Here is a 15,913-nt window from a genome sequence, read left to right as displayed (position 1 = left end):
TCCAGACCTTGGTCTGAGTTTTCAAGGATATGGGCACAACTCCTCTTCCAGATGCCAGCTTTCAGCTTGAACCCAAGCCTGGATGCAGCCCTGAGCTGTTAGTCAAGCCTGAATCAACCCTACTTCTCTAACACATCTAAACCAGGAGGGTCACTGCTATAATGTGTTATATAGACTCACCTCCAGGGGGTTTAGTCCGTCTTGGTTTGGGCTACCCCTGGAGCTGTCTTTCCCTCTTGACAAAAGGAGCTGGAGGCATTTAAATAAACTTAACCAAGATCTTAACCTCCCTACAAAGAGGACTGCTCCTCTCACTGCTATGGCAGCGTATCTATAGGCACCTACCTTGCGGCTCCAGGGAAACTCCTCTGGGATCAAAGTTAATAAATATAGAAGTGCTTTTTGGCTTATGGAAATGTAAAGCAAACAACTAGGAAATAGGAATGAGAAAAATAGATTAGCTTTTCTAAACATGGGAAAGGGAGTGCCCATTGGGTTTCCCAAACCTAAGGAAGGTGAGGAAAAGCATTCCAGTCCCAGCCTGAAGTCAGTGTTACAGGAGCCAAGAGGTGCTGCTGACCACAGGGCTCAGGGTTTGCTGCCATCCATGCACTTCTACTCCTTGGGGTTTGTCTGACCACAGTTGTAAGATGCCCCTGGCTCCATCTGCTCTTTGTTGTGTGTGTGCCCCAAACAGGATAGGAAAAAATACCTTTGTGTTTGTTTGGTTTTTTGTTAAAGTACAATAATCTTGATGGAAGTAAGCAACTCTTCTGCCTGCACTGAGGACTTTCCTTCCCTACCAGGCTTCTGCTTTGAAATCCTTCCTAGCAAAAAAACTCTCATACATCCCTGGGACACACCAGCTCCTCATTCCCAAGGGCAGGCTGTGCTGGCAGCTCTGTGGTGTTCAGTGGGCCAGGGCACCAGGCTCTGAAGGCACCAGGCTCTGAAGGCACCAGGCCTATGCTAGAGCTATATGCTTGCTCTGCACCCCTTCCTTGGTGCTCAAAAAAGATGTGGCAAGTTTTTAACTGTTTTCCACCCTTTGAAATCTGGAGACAATTGATTTTGCATGACTGCTCAAAGCTTCTCCTGAAGCCTGCTTCCCAAATCTCTGGATAAAAATGCAGAGGTAAGAGGAATTAAAAAGGAGATATATTTCTTTGGCTTTTTTTGACATCAATCATATTTTTAGAATGAAAACTGCTGTATGGTGACACTTATGGCATTGGCATTATGTGTCTGACATCCTACAGGGTAGCAGTTCCCTTAGAAAAGGCTTGTGTGTCTGGAAAGTATTTCCTGTCCTTAAAGCCTTTAATAGGCAGCAATTGCTTGACATTTGGACACACACATTGAATCCCTTACGTTGTCATTCACCAGGGAGCTCTCAGAGGCACCAAATAGCTTTGAGTGGTGCTCCCTAAGCTCCTGGCACGCCAGATCTTGTGTGCTTTCCCACTAAATGGGGAGATTAGCAAAGACCAAGCAGAGTTGTCTTTTTCCCCAAAAGAAGGGTGTTTTTTACTAGAGAAACCAAATCTTTCTGAATCCATGAATTTTGGAGTCTTAAAGAGGAAGCTGTGACTCCAAGCTGTCTTTCTTTCCAGCAGAAACTCCTCCTTGCACAGTACGCCTCCTTTCATTGCATAATGATGGTAGACTAGTCTAGATGTGACTCCTTTCTGGCAAGCTTTGTCTTCACTGCTGGTATATGGGGTGAAGGGAGATCTGGAGATTCAGCTCTAATTAGAAAAGCCTTAACTTCACTCCTAAATAGACTTCAGGAGGTATCTGGCAATGTCAGGGCAGGCAAAAAGAAACCTGAATTTCTAGAGGGTTGTCAAGCATAATTAGAACTTGGCATGTATTTTCAGGTGTCAAAGGGATGCGGTGACGATTTGTGAGCAGTGTCCTGAGCCTGACTATTGGGAGGGCCAGTGGTAGGAGGAGCAGAGCAGCAGGAAGCTGCTCAAAGGATTAGGGGTTTGCCAGGTCTTTGAAGTCCTGTTTGTGTTTAAATGTGATATACAAACAGTGAAAATGCTAATGGTAGAGGTTTCTTCATGAAAATAGGCAGTCATGAAAAAATCCAAATACCTGATAAATTCATAGGAATTTGCTGCCTGGGTCAGTTTATGGGGTTGCAAACTACAGAAAGAGAAAAAGCTCTAAATGTTTCATTCTGACAAATCAAATAAATGTGTCAGGTTTATTTCAAAATAAATGTATCATTATTCTTGAATACTTTTTTTTTATTACAGTCACATCTTAGCCAGCTGGAGTTTTTACTGAGTAGGAATATGTACTATAGGTCCATTTGAAACTCTGTAGGGCTAACCTGATCTGCAACCCATATTTTGGGCTACTCCTTGATAAAAAAAAAAAAAAAATTGTCTTGTGCACCACTTCAATTGGTTGTGTATTTCTATTGGTTTCTTATAAGCAAATGTGTGAAATTCAAAACAGGAGTGTTGACAGCTATTGTACCAATCGAGGAATAGTGAAATACGCAGGCTCTGAAAATAACAATATAACATCTTTCTGCACTTGTTTATGTGGAGGCTGCCAATGGACAGCCTGTGGCCCAGATGCAGCCTGAACACTTTCCTGCTATTATATTGCTGTGTAAGATTATTTTTGTCCGTTAAAATAGTGGGACATCCTGGCTTGCTTGGTTAGAAGTAAATCCAAACTACTGTACACTGTTTGGTATGTGAAGTGGCTTCTGTAAGTATTCTGAAAGCCAACACCTTCTGGCAAATGATGTATTCAAATGGAAGCTATTTTTGCAGTTGTGATTAAAAAAAAACCCTCTTAGTGCAGATGAAAAATATAAAACAATAAAATATTACTACTTTTTTTAAAAAGAATGAAACCGCAGAAAGCTTGGAAAAAACAGAAATATAATGGATTTAAAGGAGAATGAAGAGGTCCACCACACTTTTTGTGGTGAGACCTTGTTTCAGCTTGGTCACCTGCATCTCCAGGTGCAGGGGGTCCCGGTCATAGGCAGTCTGCTTCTTTGTGCCCATAAACATGGCATCAGTCAGTTTCATGCTACTGCCCACCTGCTAGCACTTCAGATCCTTTCTTTACTCTTTTTAAGAAAGATACAAAAGATCTAAGGGGCCAAAATGTAAAATCTGCCACTGCGTCGCCACCTCTCCTGTATTTCTCCCTGGCATTGCCCTGACATTTCTGTGGGGCAGGAAGAGTGGTAGTGGCTGACTTTTTGTTGGCTGATGTCTTTCCTGGATAGCTCCCAGATATTCCAGAACAGATATTGCCCAGTGTTTTGCAAAGGGTAAAGGACCAAAAAGGCCTTTACTGTATTTACTGGCAGGTTATGTATATACTGACAGGATATACCTGATATGAGATATTTGGAGCAGTAAAGTGATTTATTGAACCTGGCCACTCCAAATGCTGTTTTGGAAAAGATCCTTAAATTTTAGAGGTGCCCCAACCTAAGTGCTCTGCTGGTTGGCTCCCTAGCCCTTTGTGGATGGCTGTACACATCACAGAGCATGCTGCTAACCACAGGCACACCAGTAAATGTCAATAAGCCAAATAAATCCATATTGGGATGAGTTTGCAGTGCCACAGGTCTCAGGACACATCCTGGACTGTTGGGATCTGGATCCTGAGCAGGCTGTGACAGGACCCCAAATCATGTTCATAGGACCTGGTCCCTGCAAGGCAAAGAGGGTGGCATGGCCAGGCAGGCAGCATCTTCTCGGAGTGGTGTGACCTGCTTCCTGGGCTAGGAGCACCTCTCCTGATGTTCCCAATAAGCCGGGGAAGAAATGCTGGCCCACTGTACTGGGGTGAGGAGGGCTGGCCCAGAGAGAGGAGTAGAAACATTGAATACAGGGCTTTCTAACTTTCACTCTGCCTTAAGTAAAGGGAAGATGATCAAACAAGGATTTAATTTTTTTTCCTCTAGTTTAAAATACGTCTATGTCTAGAATATCGTGCCCATTTATTTTCTGGTATGCTGCTTCCCTTCCCTGCCAACCAGCTCCTACCTTTGCCCTTGCCTGTGTCCCAGCTGTGGTGGGTGCCCATGTGCAGGGTACCCCTGCTCAGCCCCTGCTGTGCTACTCTTCTGTCCGGCTCCAGGAGGTCATGGCTTCAAGATCCCACTGTAGCCCAGAGTGGGGAACTTCTGGGAAATCTGGTTTCACTGAATTAAAACAATGCATAAGCATTAACAAGGAGGAGACTCTGAAAATCCCAGATTTCCTGAGAAATAAAAGTTCTTTTAAGGTGTCTTTGTGCATTAAAACTTGTATGGAACTTGAAGGAATTAAGTATATCAGCTTCTTGGCTGAAACTGAACTGACATAGCTGAAGATAAACTAATTTCCTCCAGCTGAAGGGCTGGGAAATTCTGTACAGAGGCATAGTTGCCTTACCAAAGCCCTCTGCCCAAAGGCAGCCCCCTCCAGCAGGGGTGGGAAGAGAACCCAGCCAGAGAAGCAAGCAGCTCTTCCCTCCCAAAAGGCTTCCTCGTACCCTTAATTACAAGCAATTGGATGTCATACTACCAAGTTGTTAGAAGCAAACTTTGTAAATGTGCATTGTCATGGAGACAGTATGATCAGCTGAAGGACCATATGGTTCTTTACTCCTTCGAGCTATCACTGGAAGGAGTAGACTGAGGAATATATTTAGTGTTTTCTTTTCAACAGATGACTAAAGATAAGGAAATAAAATTAGCTGGAGAAAACCCTCCTCCTTTCCTATGGGAAGTTGGCTGCTCTTTACTCTGCATTAGAAAAAATATTATTGAGATCTCTTGTTTTACAGCTGATCATTGACAGGTGTTTTGGAAAGGTCATATCTGAGAGCCTCTCCTAACAAGTATACAAAAACCACATGATTACCTTTCTTTCCTCAAAACTGTATGAACTTGCTCCTTTTAAAAGCAGAGTCTGTGTGTGATTTTTCACAGAGAGATAATTCTTCCTTAGAAGAAGACTCCTTTGATCATAACTATATGCTCACATCCACTTCAAGACCACTTCACCATCTCAGGGTGACAGCCTCGCTCCGAAGTCCTTCAGCAACCACAAATGATCTAACACTGGCATTGGTGGAATGAATAGTTCCCTGCAGTCCTGTTAGACATGCCTCTCCCCTGGCCTGAAAGAGCCCTTGGCTGCCCTTCTGCTCTTCTATCAAGAATGACAGTTGCTTTAATAGTGGGATTTAATAGAGCTGTGGTGGAAATAAGGAGGCCCTTTGTCCCACAGGGTTGGAGAGAGGTGCACTGGCCTAAAAAAAGACAGTGAAATTGTTGATGATATCACCATTTCACAAGAAAAATTTTGTTTTAGGGGGCAAAAAAATACACTTTTGTCCAAGAAAGAAAAAAAAGTATTATGCAAAAATATTTGACCAGCTTTATAAACCCTATTCACTAGCAAGTGGACCACTGTAACTCATTTGAGCTGGGCAACAGATGTTACACTTCAACAGCCAATCTTTAGCATAGAAGAGCATTAGTATAATTCACTTGCCAATTAACAGTTTAAGCAAGCAGTAGATTGTTCTATGCCTTTATGATACATGTGCTCAGAAAGGGCAGCCTGACTGCAGTGTCTGAGTTGGAATTACTTTAGGGAAAATGTTCCCCTTGCCAGACTGAGCTTCATGTCTCCTCCTGGAGTGCAGGTGGAAGCAGAAGATTCTTTCCATCTGGTTGTGGTCTGCTTGGGAATAGTTATAATAATCCCCATAATGTAATGGTTAGCATGGTATCTTAGGAATTTCAGGGTTGATGCTATGGGGTCTCTCTGAAAGCAAGAGCACAGGCAAATAAGAAGGGAACATCAGCTGGATGAGCAGCCTGATGGAAACACAGAAGGGATCATGTTGTTCTGGTCCCTTGATCCCCTGCTGCTAAGGATGGGCTGGCTAAAAAGGATCTGATGCTTGGTTCTGGGGTGACAGCTTTGCCTTTTAACTTTTTTCCATATTTTTTACATTCATCAAGACAGCAAGCTGTCTCCTATAGGGAGCAGCCTCAGCCAGGTGAGGGTAGGATATTGCGTGAATATTTGAGAATAATTGGCAGCTGTGCCAGGCAGCATGAACAGAAAGGTGTGTGAATAGGAAGGGGGTTTGATTGCAGCTTTTCAGATATTGGGAGGCTTTGTTTCCTGATGTTTCTGCTGTTTCACTGGCAGGTACACAACTAGGGGTCCAGAGGAAAGGGATCAGAGCAAAGCTGCCCAGACCTCCTTTCTTTTTCCCTCCTCTAGGGTCCATGGTCCTGAGTGAGCTCCTTCTCTGGGCAAGATCCTGATTCCCTAACAGCAGGTAGGTCTGTCAGACTGGAGGGGGGAGAAAAGAAGACATGCTAATTTGGTCCTGATTAAACAAATACAAATTTGACTTTACTGGTAACAAAAGAATTGTGACATTCTTCTACCTTCTGCTTCAAATCCTTACCCACTTTGCACTTAGAAGGTTGTTGTTTGTTTTTTTTTTTTTAACACTATACTATCTATTTTGGTTTAAATTGTGCCATGCAGTGCTAAACCAGAACACTAAATAGGACATCCATAAGCCTGCCAAGCTGAACCAAAAGAGAGGAGATTCTTGAATTAACACAGCCAAAGAGTTGAAGTTTAGCAAAATTTCCAGCTCCTAAAACTCAGTGTTTTTAATGAGACATTGAAGTGCTTTATAACAGGGTGATTGTGCTAGTTTGAAAACAAACCAGTGAGAGGCACCAAGTCAGAATAACAATTTAATGGAAATTAAAGAAAAGGAAAAGAAAGTAAAAGAAAATACTGACAGAGTCAAGATACAACCTGAGTCCCTGTTAGGCAGGGTAGTGGTAGCAGTCTGGTGGAACGGTGGCTGCAATCCTCTGAAGTGGTGATCCTGTAGTAGAAGGGGTCTGCTCTTCCTCAGAAAATCCAGCGGTGGCTGTGTAGCTCCTGTCCTCTGGAAATCCAGTGGAGTCCCTTTGATGCTCAGAGTCCCAGTTATATCCATGATGGGATGCTTGGTTCCTCCCTCTGGGTGGAGCATCTCACAATGGGGTAATGAGTCATGAGGCCAGGTGTTGATTAGGCTCGTTAACAGAAGATAGTCCAGAGGGAGTTATCTCTGAGTCATGCAGCAGGACAATGATGGGCCATTAACAGAAAGATAGTCTGGGGGGAGGAGGCAAGGAAACACTGCCCCACCTGATTTCAACAGCTCATGAGGATGGTAATAGAATACACCTCAACCCAGGACATTATCCACCCCTTATTCTATTACCATCTACATCATCCCAAATCAATACCTTCTTAAACTCTAAATACACATACATATATATATATATATATACAATTAAACCCTACACACCGTTCTCACCTAAGATTAGGTCTCCCTGTGGTACACAACGGGTTTCCCCATCTTTTTGCATTACCCACCAAGTGCAACCAGGTCCTTGAGCAAAGACAATCCCACGGATGGGTTTGCCTTTGCCTGAGGTAGGATTAATCCAAACAGTCTTTCCTAAAATACCTCTCAGGTGTACCACAGGGACTCTATCTCCATCCACTGTGTGCAAGGGTTCGGACTCGGCAGGACCAGCTCGATTGATGGACCCTCGGGTATTGACCATCCAGGTGGCCTTCGCTAAGTTCGCTTCCCAATTTTTGAAGGTTCCCCCACCAAGTGCCTTTAGGGTGGTTTTAAGTAGTCCATTGCAGCGTTCAACTTTTCCGGCAGCTGGTGCATGATAAGGAATATGATATATCCATTCGATACCGTGTTCTCTGGCCCAGGTGTTGATGAGGCTGTTCTTAAAATGAGTCCCGTTGTCTGACTCGATCCTGTCGGGGGTGCCATGTCTCCACAGGACTTGCTTTTCCAGGCCCAAGATGGTGTTCCGGGCTGTAGCATGAGGCACAGGGTAGGTCTCCAGCCATCCAGTGGTTGCTTCAACCATGGTCAACACGTAGCGCTTGCCTTGGCGAGTTTGGGGAAGGGTGATGTAATCAACTTGCCAGGCTTCCCCATACCTGTACTTTGACCATCGTCCGCCGTACCACAGAGGCTTCACCCGCTTGGCCTGTTTGATTGCAGCACAGGTCTCACAGCTGTGGATGACCTGTGAGATGCTGTCCATGGTAAGGTCCACCCCTCGGTCACGGGCCCATTGGTATGTTGCATCTCTCCCCTGGTGACCAGAGGCATCATGGGCCCAACGAGCTAGGAATAGTTCTCCCTTGTGCTGCCAGTCCAGATCCACCTGTGATACTTTCACCTTGGCAGCTCGGTCCACCTGCTCGTTGTTGCGATGTTCTTCATTAGCCCGACTCTTGGGTACGTGCGCATCCACGTGTCGAACCTTCACGGTCAGCTTCTCTACTCGGGCGGCGATGTCCTGCCAAATCTCAGCGGCCCAGATGGGTTTCCCTCTGCGCTGCCAGTTGGCTTTTCTCCAGCGAACCAGCCATCCCCACAGAGCATTAGCTACCATCCACGAGTCGGTGTAGAGATAGAGCCTCGGCCACTTCTCTCGTTCAGCAATATCCAAAGCCAGCTGGACGGCTTTAAGCTCTGCAACCTGACTCGATCCACCTTGTCCCTCGGTAGCTTGTGCAACTTGCCGTGTGGGGCTCCATACTGCAGCTTTCCACTTCCTGTTAGTGCCTACAATTCGGCAGGAACCATCAGTGAAGAGGGCATAACGTCTTTCAGTCTCCGGTAGCTCATTATATGGTGGGGCTTCCTCAGCACGAGTCACTTGCTCTTCCTCTTCTTCAGAAGATAATCCAAAAGTCTCACCTTCAGGCCAGTTTGTTATAATTTCCAGAATCCCAGGGCGATTCGGGTTTCCAATACGGGCACGCTGTGTGATGAGAGCAATCCATTTGCTCCATGTGGTGTCGGTGGCATGATGCGTGGCAGGAACCTTTCCCTTGAACATCCACCCCAGCACTGGTAGTCGGGGTGCCAGGAGGAGTTGTGCCTCTGTGCCGATTACCTCTGAGGCAGCTTGGACTCCTTCATAGGCGGCCAAGATTTCCTTCTCTGTGGGAGTGTAGTTAGCTTCAGATCCTCTGTAGCTTCGGCTCCAGAATCCCAGTGGTCGGCCCCGAGTCTCACCAGGCACCTTCTGCCAGAGGCTCCAGGACAGACCATGGCTCCCGGCTGCAGAGTAGAGCACGTTCTTCACCTCTGGTCCTGTCCTGACTGGGCCAAGGGCTACCGCATGAGCGATTTCCTGTTTGATCTGGGCGAAGGCTTGCTGCTGTTCAGGGCCCCAGTGGAAATCGTTCTTCTTGCGGGTAACCAGGTAGAGAGGGCTCACAATCTGGCTGTACTCAGGAATGTGCATTCTCCAAAAACCTATGGCGCCTAGGAAAGCTTGTGTTTCCTTCTTGCTGGTCGGTGGAGACATCGCAGTGATCTTGTTGACAACCTCGGTGGGAATCTGACGTCGTCCATCTTGCCACTTTACTCCCAGGAACTGGATCTCTTGGGCAGGTCCCTTGACTTTGCTCCTTTTGATGGCAAAGCCAGCTTCCAGGAGAATCTGGATGATTTTCTCTCCTTTCTCAAATACTTCCTTTGCTGTGTTTCCCCACACGATGATGTCGTCGATGTATTGCAGATGTTCTGGGGCCTCACCCTTTTCCAGTGCTGTCTGGATCAGTCCATGGCAAATGGTGGGACTGTGCTTCCACCCCTGCGGCAGTCGGTTCCAGGTGTATTGCACACCCCTCCAAGTGAAAGCAAACTGGGGCCTGCATTCTGCTGCCAAAGGAATGGAGAAGAAGGCGTTGGCAACGTCAATAGTGGAGTACCACTTCGCTGCTTTGGACTCCAGCTCGTACTGAAGTTCCAACATGTCCGGCACAGCAGCACTCAATGGTGGTGTGACTTCATTCAGGCCACGGTAATCCACCGTCAGTCTCCATTCTCCGTTGGACTTACGCACTGGCCATATAGGGCTGTTGAAAGGTGAATGGGCCTTGCTGACCACCCCTTGGCTCTCCAGTTTACGAATCATCTCATGGACGGGAACCACAGAGTCTCTGTCTGTGCGGTATTGCCGACGGTGTACTGTTGCTGTGGCGATTGGTACCTGTTGTTCTTCAACTCTTAGCAGTCCCACGGCAGACGGGTCATCTGAGAGGCCAGGCAATGTACTCAGTTGTCTGATATCTTCTGTCTCCACAGCAGCTATCCCAAAAGCCCAACGATGTCCTTTTGGGTCCTTGAAATATCCATTTCTGAGATAGTCTATGCCGAGAATGCACGGGGCCTCCGGGCCAGTCACGATGGGGTGTTTCTGCCACTCGTTCCCAGTTAAACTCACTTCAGCTTCCAGTACAGTCAGCTGCTGGGATCCTCCTGTCACCCCACAAATGGAAATGGGTTCTGCTCCCACATACCTTGATGGCATCAGAGTACATTGAGCGCCTGTGTCAACCAAAGCCGTGTATTTTTGTGGGTCAGCTGTGCCAGGCCATCGGACCCACACAGTCCAAAAGACCCGATTATCCCTTTCCTCTACCTGGCTAGAGGCAGGGCCCCTCTATTCCTGGTTCTGGTGCATGTTGCTCCCTTCCGGTGAATATGTTCCTGAGGTCCCTTCAAGAGGATCAGTCATACTATCATTCTGGTATCGTCTGGAGTTCTGTGTGTGAGAGACCGGAGCAATGTTGACTCTAGATGCGCTTCTTGTGGTAGTTGTCCCTCTTTTTAGTTCACGTACCCTGGCTGCTAAGGAGGAGGTGGGTTTTCCATGCCACTTACTCATGTCTTCTCCATGTTCCTGAAGGAAAAACCAGAGATTACCTCGTGGGGTGTATCCTCTCTCCCTGGTTGGGGGACGCCGGCTCCTAATGGCAGAGACTCTTGTTGGTTCTGGCGAGATCTGGTAAATCTCTTCCTTAAGTTCCTTTTTCAATTTCTGATGGCCTTCTTCAATCAAACTCCGGACTTGCTCAGCCAAAAGACTTGTTTCCACGGATGAGACATGGGTGCGAAACGGGGCTGTGACGGTGTCCTCGTAAATCCTCAGTTTGTTCACCAGGACGCCCACCCTGTCCTCGCCTTCCCTCCATTGCAGCGTTGCCAGGTAACGGGAGTATATCTCTGGTCCAAGGCGTGCGAACCTCAACCACATCTGTGACGTGCACTGGACACCATCTGGGCTCTTAGGAAATCTTTCGTCTTCTGAGAAAATGATCTCCAGCACAGCCAATTCCCTCAGGCACCGGATACCTTGTTCCATTGTGCTCCATTTTCCTTGGTGCACCTGGAGGTCTTCTTTACAAAGGTACCTGTCCCTGACACTTGTAAGCAGTCGCCGCCAGAGGCTGAGAGTTTCTTGGGTTCTCCCGATCCCCTGGTCAATGACCACATCCCGGGACAGAGATCCCAGCTGCCTCGCCTCACTTCCGTCCAGAATGGTGTCATTGGCTGCAGCGTCCCAAATGCGGAGCAGCCAGGTCAGGATGGACTCGTTCGTCTGGCGCGTGAATTCCCTCCGCAGGTCACGCAGCTCACCCAGGGATAGTGACCGAGTGATGATCTCCGGCTCTGCCTCTTCTGCTGGGTGCGAAGGTCCTGCTGCATCCTCATCAGTCACTATGCGGACTGACTTGCTTTTTGATTTCTTCTTCTGAACGGGGGCAACTGCAATCGGTTTAGGCTGTTCTGGTTCAGTGACAGTTTGTGTGGAGATGCTTACAGCTCCTTTGGTTTTTTCCTTCTCTGTGTCAGTCTGGATGGACATGGACGCTGTGGTCTTGTGTCTGGGTTCTTTCTCCTCTGTGTCAGTCTGGATGGACATGGACGCTGTGGTCTTGGGTCTGGGTTCTTTCTCCTCTGTGTCAGTCTGCGTGGACATGGACGCTGTGGTCTTGGGTCTGGGTTCTTTCTCCTCTGTGTTAGTCTGCGTGGACATGGACGCTGTGGTCTTGGGTCTGGGTTCTTTCTCCTCTGTGACAGTCTGCGTGGACATGGACGCTGTGGTCTTGGGTCTGGGTTCTTTCTCCTCTGTGACAGTCTGAGTAGAGATGGATGCTGTCACTTTGCTTTTGGTTCCTTTCTTCTTTGCGACAATCGGTGTAGACATTGTGCTTGTTGCTTGGCTCCTTTTTTTCCTCTCATCCTGAGGATGCTGTGCCATAGCTCTGATCCTAAGCATAGTGTACACAGTGCAGGTCATGGAGAAAAAAGAGAAAAGAACTGCCAAAAAGATTATGCCATCCTTAACATCCACAGGGAACTCAATATTTTCAAAAACTGCTGTGTCTGGTCTGAAAGGCTGAAAAAAAACATTCTTTAATCCTCCCCCCAGGGGCTGAGTATGATTGTTGAGGCCCCAGATGTAGCAGCCTAAAGTAGGACAGGCAGACAAAGTTGAGTATATATTCCGAATTATGTTCATTGTCTCGGAGGTTATCATGCAGTAGGCATAATACACTAATAAAGCAAATTTTATACCATACCCTGGTCTACACAGGAGCATTACAATCGGCAGATAGGTCCCCATGTGCGGAAAAATATAGAGAGCTAGGTACAAGACCCATGTAAGCATGTTGAGCACCATAGTGAGTAGATGGCTTCTACAATACAAAATTGTAATTCTGACTTTTCTCAGCAGCCTAGCCCCACGTTGGGCGCCAAATTATGTGCTAGTTTGAAAACAAACCAGTGAGAGGCACCAAGTCAGAATAACAATTTAATGGAAATTAAAGAAAAGGAAAAGAAAGTAAAAGAAAATACTGACAGAGTCAAGATACAACCTGAGTCCCTGTTAGGCAGGGTAGTGGTAGCAGTCTGGTGGAACGGTGGCTGCAATCCTCTGAAGTGGTGATCCTGTAGTAGAAGGGGTCTGCTCTTCCTCAGAAAATCCAGCGGTGGCTGTGTAGCTCCTGTCCTCTGGAAATCCAGTGGAGTCCCTTTGATGCTCAGAGTCCCAGTTATATCCATGATGGGATGCTTGGTTCCTCCCTCTGGGTGGAGCATCTCACAATGGGGTAATGAGTCATGAGGCCAGGTGTTGATTAGGCTCGTTAACAGAAGATAGTCCAGAGGGAGTTATCTCTGAGTCATGCAGCAGGACAATGATGGGCCATTAACAGAAAGATAGTCTGGGGGGAGGAGGCAAGGAAACACTGCCCCACCTGATTTCAACAGCTCATGAGGATGGTAATAGAATACACCTCAACCCAGGACAGTGATGCTGTACTCACAAAAAAAAAAAAAAAAAAATGCACATCTTATGTGACATATAACACAACCTGACAGTTTTAACCATGTGTATAATTAGTGATATTGTCTCAGTAACAGTGAGAATGACTTTTTGTTGGCACTTCATCCCATTAAATTGAATCTTTCCCAAGGAGGAAAATCTAGGAGGCACTAGTCAGTCACTGACTCACTATCAGCTGCCTCCTTGCTAAAGCCTGAATGCATTCCATAGTAAGTTATTTGTCACAGTGACTCAGCATTGTAGGCTCCTTTTTAATTTCTCTCTCACCACAGAGCCAAGAAAATCTCCCACCTCCCCATGCCGTATGCTACTGAGATAGCAGTTTGTATCATCGGCCAAAGGATAACATATTTAAATGTATGCAAGGAGCCTTATAAGGGCATTAACACTTGCCTCCAGGTTGGACGTCATGATGGCGAGCCAAGGAAGAGGCACCAATAATAGATTCCTTGTGTTTGTACATGCTGCGGTGACTATTTGTGCCATTCGTGGGAAACTGAGTGATATGCCAGACGGCAAAGTGTTTCATTTATCCAGAGTCACGGGGGTTGATCTGAGTGAGTCTTCACTCAGACATGCAGCCCATTCCTGGAAAGGTCAGCGAGCGGATCCTGCCAGCCTGGGGGCTGGCTGTGGGAGGGGGACTGGTAACCAACCCCAGTCCTTTCCCTTCATCAGGTAGCTCCCCTTCCACACAGAAAAGTCAATATTAAATGACAGGGACTCTGAGCTGAGGCACTGTATCTGCCTCATTTTGAACATCTCTACCTTGGTTACTCCTGTGTAAATTGAGGATGATGAGATGTACCATCCTCTGTCAACTGCCCTGTGTTCTCTGTATTGAAATGCTCGTCCTATTAATCACAGGTGTTCTCCAGCTGGTGCCTCAAACTAATGAGAGAAAAAGCTTTCGAGATCAGATTCCTGCTTGGATTATAACACTCCTGAAACCACAACTTCAGTCATAGGGGATGAGGGAAGACAGCTGTGCGATATGAAAAATGGCCAGTGGTGCCCAGTTTGATGAAGAAGTGCAGAGAAGCAGACTAATGCTGTTGTTTCTCTCTGCCACCTGGAGAGCCAAATACTTCTTCATGGCATCATCTCATGTTTACCCAAGTAATGATCTGCTTTCATATTACTTTATCCCTCAGGCCATATTGGCCACAGGTGTAACCTGTGGAGAATTTAGAATTCAGGCAAGGAAGTTACATGCTTTTGTACTGACTGAGAAATGCTATGTATTCTGATAGAAATTAGTCTGCATTAAGCCAGAATGAGCAGTATGGGAACCAGACCAAGTAACCAAGAGCTGCAGGGGGAAAAGCTGGGAAAATCTGCAAAACCCCCCAAGCATTCTGAAGAGGGAGTGCATTGCACAGACCCCTTTTTTTACTTTAGTCTAAACTAATATAAAGTACTCAAAGCTCAGTCAAAGGACTGAAGTTCAAATCCATTTCATCTGTTTTTTTGGTGTAGGAGCATGGCTTTCAATTAAAAATTAACAACCACTCTGCACACTATGTGACAGCTGACAATCAAAAGGGAAAAAAGATTAATTGGGTTACAATAGTATTTTTATGCTTACAAATGGAAACTTGAACAACAGTGATCTCATTTCCGATCTCATTTCCAAGATGTTTTATGAAATCAATCATTCTCACATGTAAGAATTTACTGTATTCCCATGACTGAGTGATCCCACCATAAGCAGCAGAATCTTCCCTCTGACCAGTATGCTGCCAGGTGAGAGAAGTACTGGACACAGGGTGTTTCGGAGCCCCTGTGTACAGATGTACTTGTCAGTACAAATAGGAGTGTGCACACAGTAACCCAGGTATTGGTTGTGAATTCATGGGCAGGGAGTTTTGCACAAACAAAATGACTGTGACTTACGCTTGCCATTTAGGCTCCTGTGCTGGCCCAGGGGGAAGGTGGATGTCTGTGTTCTCTCCTGATGGATTGCGGGGCTATAGCTGCTGGAATTTTAAGGATCTCTTTCTGTGCTGACAACTACAGACAGAGCTCTTGTGAATGACATGCCATCCATCACAAAACCTCCCCAATCACCTTTGTGTAAGGATGTAGTGACCAAACAGCTCAATTGAGTTTTGCATATGCTGTTTTTCTCCTGAATCCTTCCTCATTTGCTCCTCCCTTGTCATTCAAGCATTTATTTAGGAAGGTATTTGCAGTGGTTACAAAGGTCAAGTTCAATTCTCTAGGGGTTAAAACCCAATGTTTACTTAGTATCACTTGGGATGGGAGGTGAGCTGAGGGCCTCTTGGAAGAAACTCATGGAAGATCTATTCTCCAGACCCAGGCTTGGTAGAAAGGGGCAGGTCATGAGTTCTGGGAAAAAACCTTCCACAGTTGAGAGAAGAGTAAATAACATGTCAGCCTGGATAATTCAGGATGCCTGAGCTCACCTGAATGGTAGCAAGTGTGTGTATATAGCTATAGATGTGTATGTGTCTCTGCTACATTTTTTCCATTGTATATGCAGCACTCTTCATGCCTGTCTGTGACAATATGTGTTGCAAGTATCTGCTGGCTATGCTGTACCATGTTGGAGCTTAAGGAGTGAAGCAAAACAGATGAGGCGTGTTACTGAAATACTAACCAACCACCCCCGCCAAAAAAAAAGAAGAAAAAAAAATT

At 46.2% G+C, this 15,913-nt stretch overlaps 1 long non-coding RNA gene across 1 annotated transcript; it reads left to right on the top strand.

Moving 5' to 3' along the window:
* The first annotated feature begins 6,124 nt into the window (after positions 1–6,124).
* On the top strand, positions 6,125–14,684 carry LOC138112129 (uncharacterized). The gene is made up of 3 exons (XR_011151560.1): positions 6,125–6,200; positions 6,276–6,333; positions 14,120–14,684. It is a non-coding gene; the product is annotated as an uncharacterized lncRNA (long non-coding RNA).
* Positions 14,685–15,913: the final 1,229 nt, after the last annotated feature.

This window comes from Aphelocoma coerulescens, chromosome 5, assembly GCF_041296385.1.
Source record: "Aphelocoma coerulescens isolate FSJ_1873_10779 chromosome 5, UR_Acoe_1.0, whole genome shotgun sequence".
NCBI classification, from domain to species: Eukaryota; Metazoa; Chordata; class Aves; order Passeriformes; family Corvidae; genus Aphelocoma; species Aphelocoma coerulescens.
The sequence above is the reverse complement of the archived record's forward strand: the minus strand, read 5'-3'. Positions and strand labels throughout refer to the sequence as shown.